The following is a 13665-nucleotide window of genomic DNA, read 5'->3' as shown; positions in this document are numbered from 1 at the left end:
GTGTGTGTGTGTTTGAGATGGAGTCTCACTCTGTTGCCCAGGCTGGAGTGCAGTGGCATTATCTTGGCTCACTGCAACCTCTACCTCCCAGGTTCAAGCAATTCTTTCTTCCTCAGCCTCCTGAGTAGCTGGGATTACAGACACCTGCCACTGTGCCTGGCTAACTTTTGTATTTTTTAGTAGAAATGGGGTTTTTCCATGTTGGCCAGGCTGGTCTTGAACTCCTGACCTCAGGTGAACTGTCTGCCTTGACTCCAAAAGTGCTAAGATTACAGGCATGAGCCACCACACCGGCTGAAGCTCTGTTTATGCTCTTCTCTGTTGATTCCCTGTTGTGCCCCTAACTACCACATTCATTTATGGAAAAGCCAACCTGCTACACAAGTATTTTGCCATGTCTTACAAACGTTCACCTAGTACTCCCAGAAATAAAGGTATGCAGCTTGAAAATGCATCTAGCTGGAGTTCTTTGCCTAGCGATGAATGCTAAAGCTTTGAGAGAGGCTGCAACTTCTGAAGAAGAGACAAGAAATCTCAGATAAAATATCGAGAGAACTTCTACCAGCAACCAAAAGGAGAGTAACCAAAGTCACAGCAACAAAAGTTAGCATGTATCGATGGTTTACTATGTGCCAGGCATTGTTTAAGATAAGTACAAAAGTCTATGAATTTCAGGCCAGTAAGGTCTAAAATTTCAAATAATAAATAGTCTTAATATATTAATTCATGTAATCACTACATCAATCGTATGTATTCCAGGCACATTCTTTATCCTCCTTTTACAGATAAGAAAACATTTGAGAGAGAGTTTACTTCAGTAGCTCTCAATACCCAAGTCGTGTTTTCCAAGTACCTTAGCACCTATTATCTAAGAGTGACATAGGAGAACTTCTTTAAAGATCAGATAGTCAATATTTTCAGCCTCAAGGGCTGTAAGGTTTCTGTCACGACTAACTCTGTTATAGTGCAAAAGCAGCCATAGATGATAGTAAACAAATGTATCTGTGTTTCAATAAAACTTTATTTACAAAAATAGATGGTGGGCCAGATTTGGCCCAGGAGCCATTGCTTACTGACCTCTAGTTTAAGAGAGAGAGAGCGTACTGCTACAGTATTTAATACCAATGAATTTTGGGATCAGTGGCCTCTTGTAGGTACATAAAAACAATAGTAATGACATGTTTATTTTCTCTTTCCCTCCTCATTTTTAATGATACCTGATCATCTTGTTCCACATTTACTAAATTAGGTACTGGCAAAATGTGGTAGTGTAGGCTTACACTATTCACAATGCTATCCGCCAGTTGACTCAATATATTGAAATTTGACTTTAGAGACAGACTTTCAGCAGTAGGAAACAATGCTGACAAAACAACTTTTATTTTCATTATTTATTTATTTTTATTTTTTGAGATGGAGTTTCACTCTTGTTGCCCAGGCTGGAGTGCAATGGTATGATCTTGGCTCACCGCAACCTCTACCTCCTGGGTTCAAGTGATTCTCCTGCTTCAGCCTCCCGAGTAGCTGGGATTACAGGCACCTACCATCACGCACAGCTAATTGTGTATTTTTTTAGTAGAGACAGAGTTTCTCCATGTTGGTCAGGCTGGTCTTGAACTCCTGACCTCAGGTGATCTGCCCGCCTTGGCCTCCCAAAGTGCTGGGATTACAGGTGTGAGCCACCACACCTGGCAACAAAACAACTTTTAAAAGATCATATGGAATGAAAATGTGGATATGTGCTGTTTTGAGCTATCTCAAATCCTTTTGCTAAATGTGGATATGTGCTGTTTTGAGCTATCTCAAATCTTTTTGCTAAATAAACTATTTTAAATAAATAAGGAAAATGGAACACAATTTTTAAATATTTTAAGGCATTTCACGTGGGCCTTAAAATATAACGGTTGGCCTCTAGAGGGATTTTTGTTAATTATTAACCATATCAGAAATGTAATTAAGTCAGTGCTGAGATTAGTCAAGATCAGCTTTATAACTCAAATCACATAAATAACATATATGAGTTCTATGAATTAATCATTGTAAATTTGATTAAAAAGTTACATTTTAAAGTTCATGCAATTTAATGTCATGTTGTTTCTGTTTTTCAAACATTTGTTAAGCCAAGAGTCTATTGAGGCACATTGTGTGGCTAAAGATCTAACTGCACCACCATTAGCATAGAACTGGAGTCAGTGAATAATTAGTGGCTCGCATTCTGAAGTTAGTTCTGAATTTTTTTAGACTTCTCTGATTAACATTTGTCTTATGGTCAGTTAAGGAAATTAAATATCAATTAAGGAAATTCAGACAGGGCCACCTTCACAGTCTCCCTCCTCTACAGGGCCCCCATGACCACTGCCTCGGAGGCCGTGCTGACTCTGGGGAAGGCCTATCAGGGGCTGTGACCTGGGTTAAGCTGATGGACCAGGGGTATTTTTTAGAATATTCATCAGATTAAGGAGAGATGGGGGCCTGTATTTGTTTTTATTGCTTCTGTAACAAATTACCACATACTCAGTGGCTTAAAATGTCACCAATTTATCTCATATTTCTGTGAGTTAGATATCTGGTACAGGTCTCACTGGGCCAAAATCAAGGTGTTAGCTGGGCTGTGTTCCTTCTGTCTTTCTGGAGGCTCTGGGGGAGAATCTGTTTCACTGCCTTTGTTTTTTGAGACAGTCTTGTTCTATCACCCAGGCTGGAGTGCAGTGGCGTGATCTCGGCTCACTGCAATCTCTGCCTCCTGGGTTCAAGTGATTCTCCCACCTCAGCCTCCCGAGTATCACACCTCAATCTCCTGAGTAGCTGGGATTACAGGTGCATGCAACCATACTAAACCAAATTTAGTATTTTTAGTAGAGATGGGGTTTCACCATCTTGGCCAGGCTGATCTCAAACTCCTGACCTCAGGTGATCCGCCTGCCTCGGCCTCCCAAAGTGCTGGGATTATAGGCATGAGCCACCAGGCCCAGCCTCAGTGCCTTTTTCAGCTTCTAGAACTACCACATTCCTAGATTCATGGCCCCTCTTTCATGTTTGAAGCCAGCAATATAACATCTCTCTGATCCAAGCCATCAAAAGTTCTCTGCTTTTGAGGACTCCTGTGATTAGATTGCCCCCCTTCCTTTTGGATATGTCAGAATAACCTCTCCATTTCCAAGTCCTTAATCAAATTTGCAAAGTCCTTGTTAGTCCCATGTAAGGTGACATATTCACAGGTTCCAGAGATTAAGAGTTGGACATTTTAGCAGAGCCATTATTCTGTATTGGATTCACTGTCAGTGCTTCCTCTGTTTACCACCCCATCTTTTCATTTTTCAGCTTCTTGTGCTCTGACACCTGTTTCTGTCTCAGTCCAGTTTATAGCTTGTTCTTCTCAGTTCTCAATTTCTCTGACCTTCCTTTAGTGTTCAGTCCAGTGGACTCCCTTCTCCTGCTGAGAGCAGTATCGCTGGCCAGGCTCCCCGCGTTCAAAGCTAGGCTGTGCCTCATAAATGTGACCTTTGGTAAGTTACACAGTATCTCTGTAACTCAATTTTCTCATCTGTAAAAGGAGGATAAAGAATGTGCCTGGACTACATATGATTGATGTAGTGATTATGTGAATTAATATATTCATCACTCTTAGAACAATGCCTGGCACATAGTAAACCATCGATACATGCTAACTGTTGTTGCTGTGACTTTGGTTACTCTCCTTTTGGTTGCTGGTAGAAGTTCTCTCAATATTTTATCTGAGATTTCTTGTCTCTTCTTCAGAAATTGCAGCCTCTCTCAAACCTTTAGTGTTCATCACTAGGCAAAGAACTCCAGCTAGATGCATTTGCAAGCTGCATACCTTTATTTCTGGCAGTACTAGGTGAACTTTTTTGTTTGGATGTCCCAGGAGAGCCACAAAGCTGAACTTAACATCTTGCCTACCAAAATATTCCATCGGTGTTCTTATTTCTATTACTGTCCTTAGATCCAAAGCCAATTTTTATTCTTTCCCTCTCATTTACCGCTAAACATCAAATAAGTTATCAAATACTACAGAGTCTACTTTCAAACTATCTTTTAATCTATTTGTATCTCCACTTCCACTGCTCTGATCCAGGCTTCTATGACTGTTACCCTGATTTGTTGCTCCAGTTGAAGCAGAACAGTATTCTTAAACCTTTGCTCTGATTATGCAGCCCCCCCAGGCCCGCCCTTCCCTTCCACCTTGCTGACATATCTTAGGTGATTCCCCACTGTCTTAGCATGGAGACCTCATCCAGTGCAGCATATGAGTGAGTTTTCTTCAGGAATTCCCTAAAAATTTTAAATTTTCATACAAAAGTAAGTTGTCAAGATCACTGCTTTCAATCTCAACAGCCAGTTACTGCTTACGGGTCTTAAACATGATTGAAAAAGGACACGTTTTCTTTTCATGAATGAGCTTTATTCCTTCATACCTGAACCTTCACCACGGGGCATGCTCTTCTCCTCTGTCTCTGCCTATGAGAAATTTACCCAGTAATGAGGCTTAGTGAGAACATCCACCACTCTCTTTGTGAAGCCTTCCCTCGTAGCCTTTCCCCGAACCCTGTAAGTCAGAGGTCAGCAAACTACAGCCCACAGGCCAAATCCAGTGCATTGCTTGGTTTTATAAGTTTTATTAGAACTCAGTCACACTCACTCATTTCTGTATTGTCTCTGGCTGCTTTTGGGTCTACAATAGCAGAGTTGAGTAGCTGCAACAGAGACCGTATGGTCCACAAAGCCCAACATAAATTACTATCTGGCTCTTTACAGAAAAAAATGTGCTGACCCCTTTCTCCCCTTGAAGGTTACATAGTCTACCTTGTGCGTCTTTGACATCTCCTTCTGTTAGAGTCACTTCTGTACAACTTTCTTTCTTGGCAAGAACGATCTCCTCTCGTAGACGTAGATTCTGCCTTTATCATCCTTGTTTCTGTCCTTGGGCCTCTCAGGGGTAGGGCTCAGTAGTTGTTGGTGGCAATAGATTACTCTGTAAAAAAAAAAAAAGGAAAAGTTAAACTACATTTTGCTCACTTGCCTAAGTGACCAAACTCTTATATAAAGCAAAGCAGTGCTCCCTTTAGGGGGTTAGTGCTTATCATTTCATGTTTCTGGTAGTAAACTCATGTTTCACTTCTAGAAGCACTTTTTTGACTGCCAAGATAAGCTGCAAAATTGAGTCCAAAGATCTTAAGAAATAATATTTCTAAGCTATTTAAGCAGCTCACTTGGTGATCTCATTTAATAAGTGGTTCCACTGAAATTTAGGATTGCAGAGGATACTTTTTCATGATGCGTGGGTTTCACCATGTGAAGCAGATACCTAGTTCCTACTCAGCTGTTTTTGTTGACTACCTAGGGTGTGATAATACTTGACCATGCTACTCTCTTATGAAAACTGCCAAATAGTTAAATTTGTTTTAGGAAGACCAGAGATGCCTCACTTGCTCCTAAAGGAGAAATCAAATGACCTTGGGTTTCTTTCTTTTTTTTTCTTTCTAAAACCCGGGACGTATTGATGTCATGTCCTCCTGTGTAGTGCATTAACTGTCCTTGCCTTTGCTGCTTTAGTACTGGGGAATGCCTCTGTCAGTGAGCTCATGAGTGCAAGGATTCTGTCTTTTAATTTCTGAATACTCAGTGTTTGGCACAGAGAACGCTCTTGACAAATATTTATTAAATGAATAAATCAGCAAATAGTTAAAGATCTCAGAAAGAACCTTTTCCCCAAGGTACTACTTCTTTTTTTCTGTGCTCACACAATGTGTTTTACTCACTTTAAAAAAAGTGTATTTATTTATTATACTTTAAGTGGTGGGGGGTACATGTGCAGAATGTGCAGGTTTGTTACATAGGTATACACGTGCCATGGTGGTTTGCTGCATCCATCACCCTGTCATCTACATTAGGTATTTCTCCTAATGCTATCCCTCCCCAGTCCCCCCACCCTCTGCTATCCCTCCCCTAGCCCCCAACCCCCAGCCCCCAATAGGCCCCTGTGTATGATGTTCCCCTCCCTGTGTCCATGTGTTCTCATTGTTCAGCACCCCCTTATGAGTGAGAACATGTGGTGTTTGGTTTTCTGTTCTTGTGTCTGTTTGCTGAGAATGATGGTTTCCACCATAAACTTATAATTGTCTACTTCTATGTAGTTCACATCCTTAAATATCACCTGTGAGAATTTCCTGTTGTGATGATACAGAGTTTATGTCTAACTGTGAGAGGTCAAGGGTGGACTACATTGTGCCGAAGTCCACAGAACATAAGGAAAACCCTTGCACTTTTGTGAGGTTACAGGAAATCAGTATCTGCTCTTTAAGTATTTCCCTTAGTGAGAGTAGAAAGATTTAGGATAAATTAAGTATCACAGGGTGAGACAAAGTGAGAATTTCAGGATTTAGATTGGCATTCAGAGCAGGGAGGGAAAAAAGATGATCCAAATTGACACAAAATGAGAAAATCTTGGGAAATAAAGGTAAATGGTAGTAAATGTGATGTATTTGAGAACCTTCCAAGGAAGTTTTCAGTATGTTCTTGTTGCTTTATAGGATGTAGAACCACTAAGTGTTAAAATGGAAAGTGGTGGATTTCCAAGACTCTCACAGTCAAGGTTCAGTTAGGAAACAGAATTCCAACAAACAAATAGATTTAAATAAAGAAGCTTCTTATGTTACAAAGGAGTGGCTGGGTTATGGACATTAACAAGAGATGGTGAAGCACTCAGGATCTAGCAAGTTTGAGGAGCCTCTATAAAACATGCTCAAGAGGCAAGGGCAATATTGGAGCCATGCAAGAGCAGGAGCCACAGGAAAGGGGCTTCCCAACAGGAGCAGACCTTGAAGAGGACTTTCCAAATGGCGAGGGCCCTCACAAGTGCTGACAGAGGAAGGGAGCAGGGAAGAAGTAACTCAGCCTCTTTTTCCTTCCAACCTTTAGCTCCTTCTTGTGCCTCCATTGGCTGAGGCCAACTGGAAGCCTCTGTGGGAGCTCAGGTGATGAAGGAGTCACCTTCCCAGGACACAGAACAGGTGGAGAATGGCTTTGAGGCAGGTGGAGGCCAACAAAACATCACCAGGACAGGGATCATCTCCAGACTTTCAGTTTACAAATGAGGAAAATGAGGCCCAGACTGGGGGAAATGAACACCTTGAAATTCATTTCTTTCAGCCTTAACACTTAATGTTCTATATCCTCATAAATCCATGTTCAAATGACAAAGATAATCAATAAGGATTGACTGAATAAATAAATGGAAGAATTAATGAATTTAAAGAATAAATACTTTTTCGTATAATAAAATCCATTTTTCACCAGCATGTTTGCTATATAGCATTCTAACCTATCAGTGGACCATAATGTATTTAACTATTGCCCTATTAACAGTTATTTTTCTAGTTTCTAATATTACTATAATCATACTTATTATAGTTATAATGTCAGTATTATTCATTGTAATTATGATACTAAGTACTATTTATTGAGTATGTCAGGCATCATGCTATGTGAATACATATAAATTATCAGCCCTTTTATAAATCTTTGATGTATGAATTTAAACTCCCATTTTGTAAAAGAAGAAATTGAAGCTTACATATTAACTCAATTATAACTAATCAGAAGTTCCACAGCTACTAAAAGATAGACGCAGAATATGCACCAATATCCATTCAACACTAAAGTCCATCTCTCTGTTGCTTTCCTATGTTATGAAAAATTTTGAATGGAACAATTTCTTACATACGTCTTAGTATGTCTTATCATTTTCTTGAGATAACTTCCTAGAAGTGGCATTATTGGGTCCAAGGAGATGATCCTATTTTTAAGTAGTAAGAAATAACGTTTAGTTGCAATTTGAAGTATATTAAATACCTGAGAGGGAAACCTTATTTGAGTATGAAGTTTTAGTTTTTTCAAATGATCTGATTGCAAATGGTGAGATAGCCATGTCTAAGAGCCCCCATTTTCTTATGTTTTTTTACCAGCAGTGAATAGCATCTTTTTTAAAAATTTTTTTAGAGCAGTTTTAGGTTCACAACAAAATTGACTGCGAAGTACAGAAAGTTCTTAGCCCCTACACATGCATAGCCTCCTCCTTTATCACCTTTCCACACCAGAGTGGTACAGTTATTACAATTGATGAACCTACATCAACACATCATCATCCAGAGTTCGTAGTGTGTATTAGCGTTCACTCGTGGTGTTGTATATTTTGTAGGTTTTGACAAATTTGTAAAAATGTGTATGTACCATTATAGCATTAACCAGAGTAGTTTTATGGCCCTAAAAATCCCTTGTGCTCTGCCTATTCCTCCCTCCTTCCTTCTTTCCTTCTGGCAACCACTGATCTTTTTACCGTCTCTGTAGTTTTCCCTTTTCTAGAATGCCATATGGTTGGGATTATGTAATATGTAGCCTTTTCAGATTGACTTCTTTCACTTAGTAACGGTTCTTGAACATTTAAGGTAAGTAAATGGACACTTAAAGTTCCCACATGTCTTTTCATGGCTTGATAGTTCTTTCTGTTTGAATGCTTAATAATATTCCATTGTCTGAATATACCACAGTTTATTTGTCCATTTACCTACTGAAGGACATCTTGATTGTTTCTAAGTTTTGGAAATTATAAATAAGGCTGCTATAAACATTCATGTGCAGATTTCTGTGTGAACATAAGTTTTCATCTCACTTGGGTAAATACTAAGGAACATGATTGCTGGATTGTATGGCAAGAGTATGTTTAGTTTTGTAAGAAACTGCCAAACTGTCTTCCAAAGTGGCCATACCATTTGGTATCCCACCAGAAGTGAATGAAGTTTCCTGTTGCACAGTATTCTTGCCAGCATTTGATGTTGTCAGTGCTTTTGATTTGTACTATTCTAATAGGTAGGTAGTGATATTTCATTGTTGTTTTAATTTGCAATTAATTCCTCAATGACATCTACATTATTTTAAATTTATTTTTATTTATTTTAATTATTTATGTACTTATTTTCCATTAACAAATACAAATTGTGTATGTCTATCATCATGTATACATTGTGGAATGGCTAAATCAAGCCAATTAATACATACGTTATACCACATACTTAACAATTTTTGTGGTGAGAACACTTAAAATTACTCTCTTAGTGATTCTTAAGAATATAATACCTTGTTAATAAGTATGCCTACTATTTTGTATAATAGATCCCCAGAACTTATTTCTCCTGTCTAAATGAAATTATGTATCCTTTGACCAACATCTCCACAACTGAGCTCCACCCCCTGGCTCCTGGTAACCACCGTTCTACTCTCTCTGCTGCTATGAGTTCAAAATTCCACAAATAACTGAGATTATGTGGCATTTGTTTTCCTCTACCTGGCTTATTTTACTTAACGTAATGGCCTCCAGGTTCATTCATATTGTCGCAAATAACAGGATTTCCTTTTTTTTATTTTTAAGGGTGAATAGTATGTCTTTGGATATATCCACTACATTTTCTTTATCAATTTTTCCATTGATAGATACTTAGATTCCATATCATGGCTGTATTTTGGCTATTGTGTTTCATCTCCTTTGGCTGTATACTACAACATTTAAAGAGTTTTAAATCAGTCTTTGTGAATTAAAAAAATCTCAGGTTATTTTCACTGTAGATGAGCTTGTAGGGGTGAGGAAAGGAGGGTAGGAAGGCTAAGCTATTCAAGATTGTCTTCATTAACCACTTCTCCTTACTCACCCACTCTTCCAAGGTCTCAGCTAACATCCCAGGGACTGAACACTCTCCAAACAAAAACAAGGCAACAAAAGTCTGGCATTTGAGAATACTTGAGTTTAGTTACCTATAGTCTTCCCTAGGTATCCCTAGACCAGATTAGTTTCTGGATAACCACCTTCCTCCCTGCCCCAGATACCAAAATGCTCAAGTCCCTTCTATGAAATGGCAAGGCGTACCTATGTGCATCCTTCCATATACTTTAAATAATCTCTAGATTACCTTCCTTCCTTCCTTCCTTCTGTCCATACATCTGTCCTTCCTTCCTTCTTTCCTTCTTTCTGTCCTTACTCTCTTTCTTTCTCTCTCTCTCTTTCTTTCTTCCCTCCCCTCCCCTTTCTTGAAGTCTCTCTTTGTCACAAGGCTGGAGTGCAGTGGCGTGATCTTGGCTCACTACAACCTCCACCTCCTGGTTCAAGTGATCCTCCTGCCTCAGCCTCCCAAGTAGCTGGGACTACAGGCATGTGTCACCACACCCAGCTAATATTTTTGTAATTTTAGGAGAGACGGGGTTTCACCATGTTGGTCAGAATGGTCTCGATCTCTTGACCTTGTGATCTGCCCACCTTGGCCTCCCAAAGTACTGAGATTCCAGGTGTGAGCCACCGAGTGCAGCCTAGATTACTTATAATACCCAATACAATGTAAATGCTATGTAAATAGTTGTTATACTATATTTTAAATTTTATTTTCCTTTATTATTATTGGTTTAATTGTAGTTTTTTTTTTTCTGAATATTTTCTATCCAAGTTTGGTTTAGTCCACAGACATGAGACCTGCAGATAAGGAGGGCCGACTGTACTTTGGTACCTGTCCTGCCCACTCCCCACCACACGCACCTCCCTCCATTTCTTTCTAGAACTGTTTATATTAGTGTCTACTGTGAGCTAGGCATTGTGATAGGCATGAAATAAGACACACTCCTGGCCCTGCATTCAGGGGACAGATATGCAGACAGTTACAACGCAGGTGAGTAGGTCTTGGTGTAGGTGTGTACCAGGTGCTAACAAAGTGCAGGGGAGGGACATGTGAGCTGAGGGTTCTGGGCATGCTTGGTAGAGTTGGGAGTTGGCAATAATGGGATTTCTCCAGAAGGGGGATGGGTGAGCTGATCTTAGAAGAATGTATTAGATCAGAGCTATGAAAGAGAGCATTTCAGACAAGAAGGAAGATTTTTTTTTTTTTTAAAGGAACTCACTACTTAGGATTAAACTGTAAGCACCAGCACGGTTTCATTTTCACCTTTTGGAGACTGTTATTTGGGCTGTGTTCATCAGGTCTTTGCTGTGAACCAACAACGCCAAATCTCAGTGGTTCACACCCAGAAATGACTGTCTTTTCGTTCAGGGGTTTTTCAAGCAGCTGTTGTTTACCTGATATTGACTGGTATGAATGAGGCTCGGTCCAGGTTGCAGATCAGGTTTGAGTTTGTTCTTGTGTCTCCTTCTGGGACCCGTGGCTAGTTGGGACGCGTGCTTTTTATGATAATAGCAGAAGCAAAAGAGAAACAAGCCTAAACCACACAAGCACATTTCTGTTTTCATCTGTTTGCTAACATCCTTTGGCAAAAGCAAGTCATGATGGCCAAGTCCAAAACCAGTGGAGCAGGGAATACACTTTCTCTCTCTATTGGGAAGTACGAACAAGTCGTGCGGCAGAGAGAATGGATGAAATATGAATCAGGGGCCATAGTCTACTCTGCCACTGCAGTTTCCTGAAATGAAGTCCTTCCAATAGAATTCGGTAGCAGGGGGAAGAAAACGGAGACTCTCACTCAGCCTCAGCAGCAGGGAAGAATTAAGTTACAAAAAGTCTGTAAAGAGTCTAGAGGAGGATTTGAAGGCGAGAAAGCACCAATAATCTAACTGCAGCACTTTATTTGAATTTAAGTAATGCTGGTCAAACATTCTTACAGGCTCTTACCCTTTCTGATCTATAAATTCTGGTTTAGCATTTTGGTTTTCTTTCAAAGCACTTAAACGCTCAGTTAATGTGGCTTTAGACATAATTGTAACAAAATTCCAAATGACAACATCTTGGCAGAAAGTTCTTTCTGGCCTTAATGTGTCGGTGCTGCCAGATTTTTGTGACACGCTGATGCTAATCTGTTAAATAGCCTGACACAAAGTGAGAAGAGAAATAAAAGGAAGCATGACAGGGCCAAGGACCTGGTGTGGTGGAGGATGGTTGGGCAGTAGCAAATCCTCTCATCAGCCCTACCGAGACTAAGCGACATCTTATCTTTAGGTCTCCAGTGTGGGGGGTCCTACGTGGGTGAGAGCTCATGCCACTCTCAGGAATGCACCTATCCCCAGTTACCCAACAGTTCTGATGCTCAAAGCCCCTCCAAACCTGTTTTCTCTGGGTCCACCTGAGCTCACTTAACTAAGATAGCACAAATTCTGCCCCCCGCCCCCATAGGAACATGTCTAAGCTGATGTTTTTACTTACTTTTAAGTAAGACATGTCAGATGAGGTGCTTCCTTTTCTGCATGTATTCCTACGTGTTTGAGCTTCTTCCTCCCTCAGATGCGGGAAGGTATCAGTCTATTTTTTAAACATTTTGTAAAGTGTTATTTGAGCCAAATAAGAGAGGATATTAGAAAAGCTCCAGAAAGTTTGGGAAAGTAAATTCAGACCTGAGAGTAACCAAGAGAGTTCCCATCTTTCTTCTGGTCGGTATTCTAAGAAGGTGAAACATTGGATTTACCCTTCACTTTGTAGTTAAAGAGGAAACGAGAAATAAATACTCCCTTCTACAAGGTTTTTTTTCCCCTTAATTAAGAATAGATGAGTCTTATGTTTTGTGTGTGGTGGTGACATTCAAAACATAGTTTTTCAGTGTTTTGAAAAGTAATTTACCTAAGAAATGACAAGAAGAGTAATGCAACACATAGACAGCATTGCTGCGAGTTGTAAAACATTGACAGAACGACAAATGTTCCTGTGGCATAGAGTCCTTCTGAATCACAGAAATGACATTTGGATGAAAGCAAATCATTTTTACACAGGCACACTGCTAACTGTGCAGTGAAGCCAGAAATAGTGCACCTTGGAAGTGGGCCAGAGAAAAAGAACACCTAAGAATTTTATGTTATTCAGAAAAATTCTCACTTTTTAGGTAAGATTTTTGAGGAGTAAAGAAAATATTTGAGAGCCTTCAAGAAAATCTGACCTTTGATTTTTATTTATTAAAATATGAGTCATTTATTGTGATTCCATGGACTCATCAAGTGTCTTGAGAGAAAGACCAAGCAGGAAACGTAGGCTTGATGTTTAGGAGACAGAGTAAAGTGAGAGGCGTGACTTGGGGAGCTGATCACATAGAGATTACAGATGGAGATATGGAGTGCATAGGAGCCCCAAGGATGGACAGGATGGAGAGAAGAAAAGGCCAAAATCAAAACTTTGGAAAATGCCCACTGTGGTGGGCTGATAATGGCTGCCAAATATCTGTCCGCATTCTAATTCCCAGAACCTGCCAATGTTACCTTTTTGGAAAAAGAATCTTTGCACATGTGATTTTGTTAAGGATCTTGAGATAGGGAGGTTATCCGCAATTACCCAGGTGGTCCCTAAATGTCATAACCAGTGTCCTTATAAGAGAGAGGCAGAGGGAGATTAGATACAAACACTGAGAAGGTGATATAATGACAGAGACAGAGATTGGAGTAATGTTATCACAAAGCAAGGAACCCCAAGGAATGCTGGCGCCCATGAGAGACTGAAGGAGGCAAGGAGTGGATTCTCCCCCAGAACTGCTGTCTTTGCTTTTCTGAGTCTTGATGGGTCTACAGGTGTTCAGCTTGCACTTCTGTGGAACATACAGCAGTGCACAGAGCCCTGCTGACACTGTGGTGTGGGACACCTGGCCTCCAGAACTGTGAGATGATAAAATCCTGTTTGA

This window comes from Aotus nancymaae, unplaced genomic scaffold (genome assembly GCF_030222135.1).
Source record: "Aotus nancymaae isolate 86718 unplaced genomic scaffold, 86718_ANA_hifiasm-v0.15.2.pri h1tg000021l, whole genome shotgun sequence".
NCBI classification, from domain to species: domain Eukaryota; kingdom Metazoa; phylum Chordata; class Mammalia; order Primates; family Aotidae; genus Aotus; species Aotus nancymaae.
Note: the sequence above shows the minus strand (reverse complement) of the source record.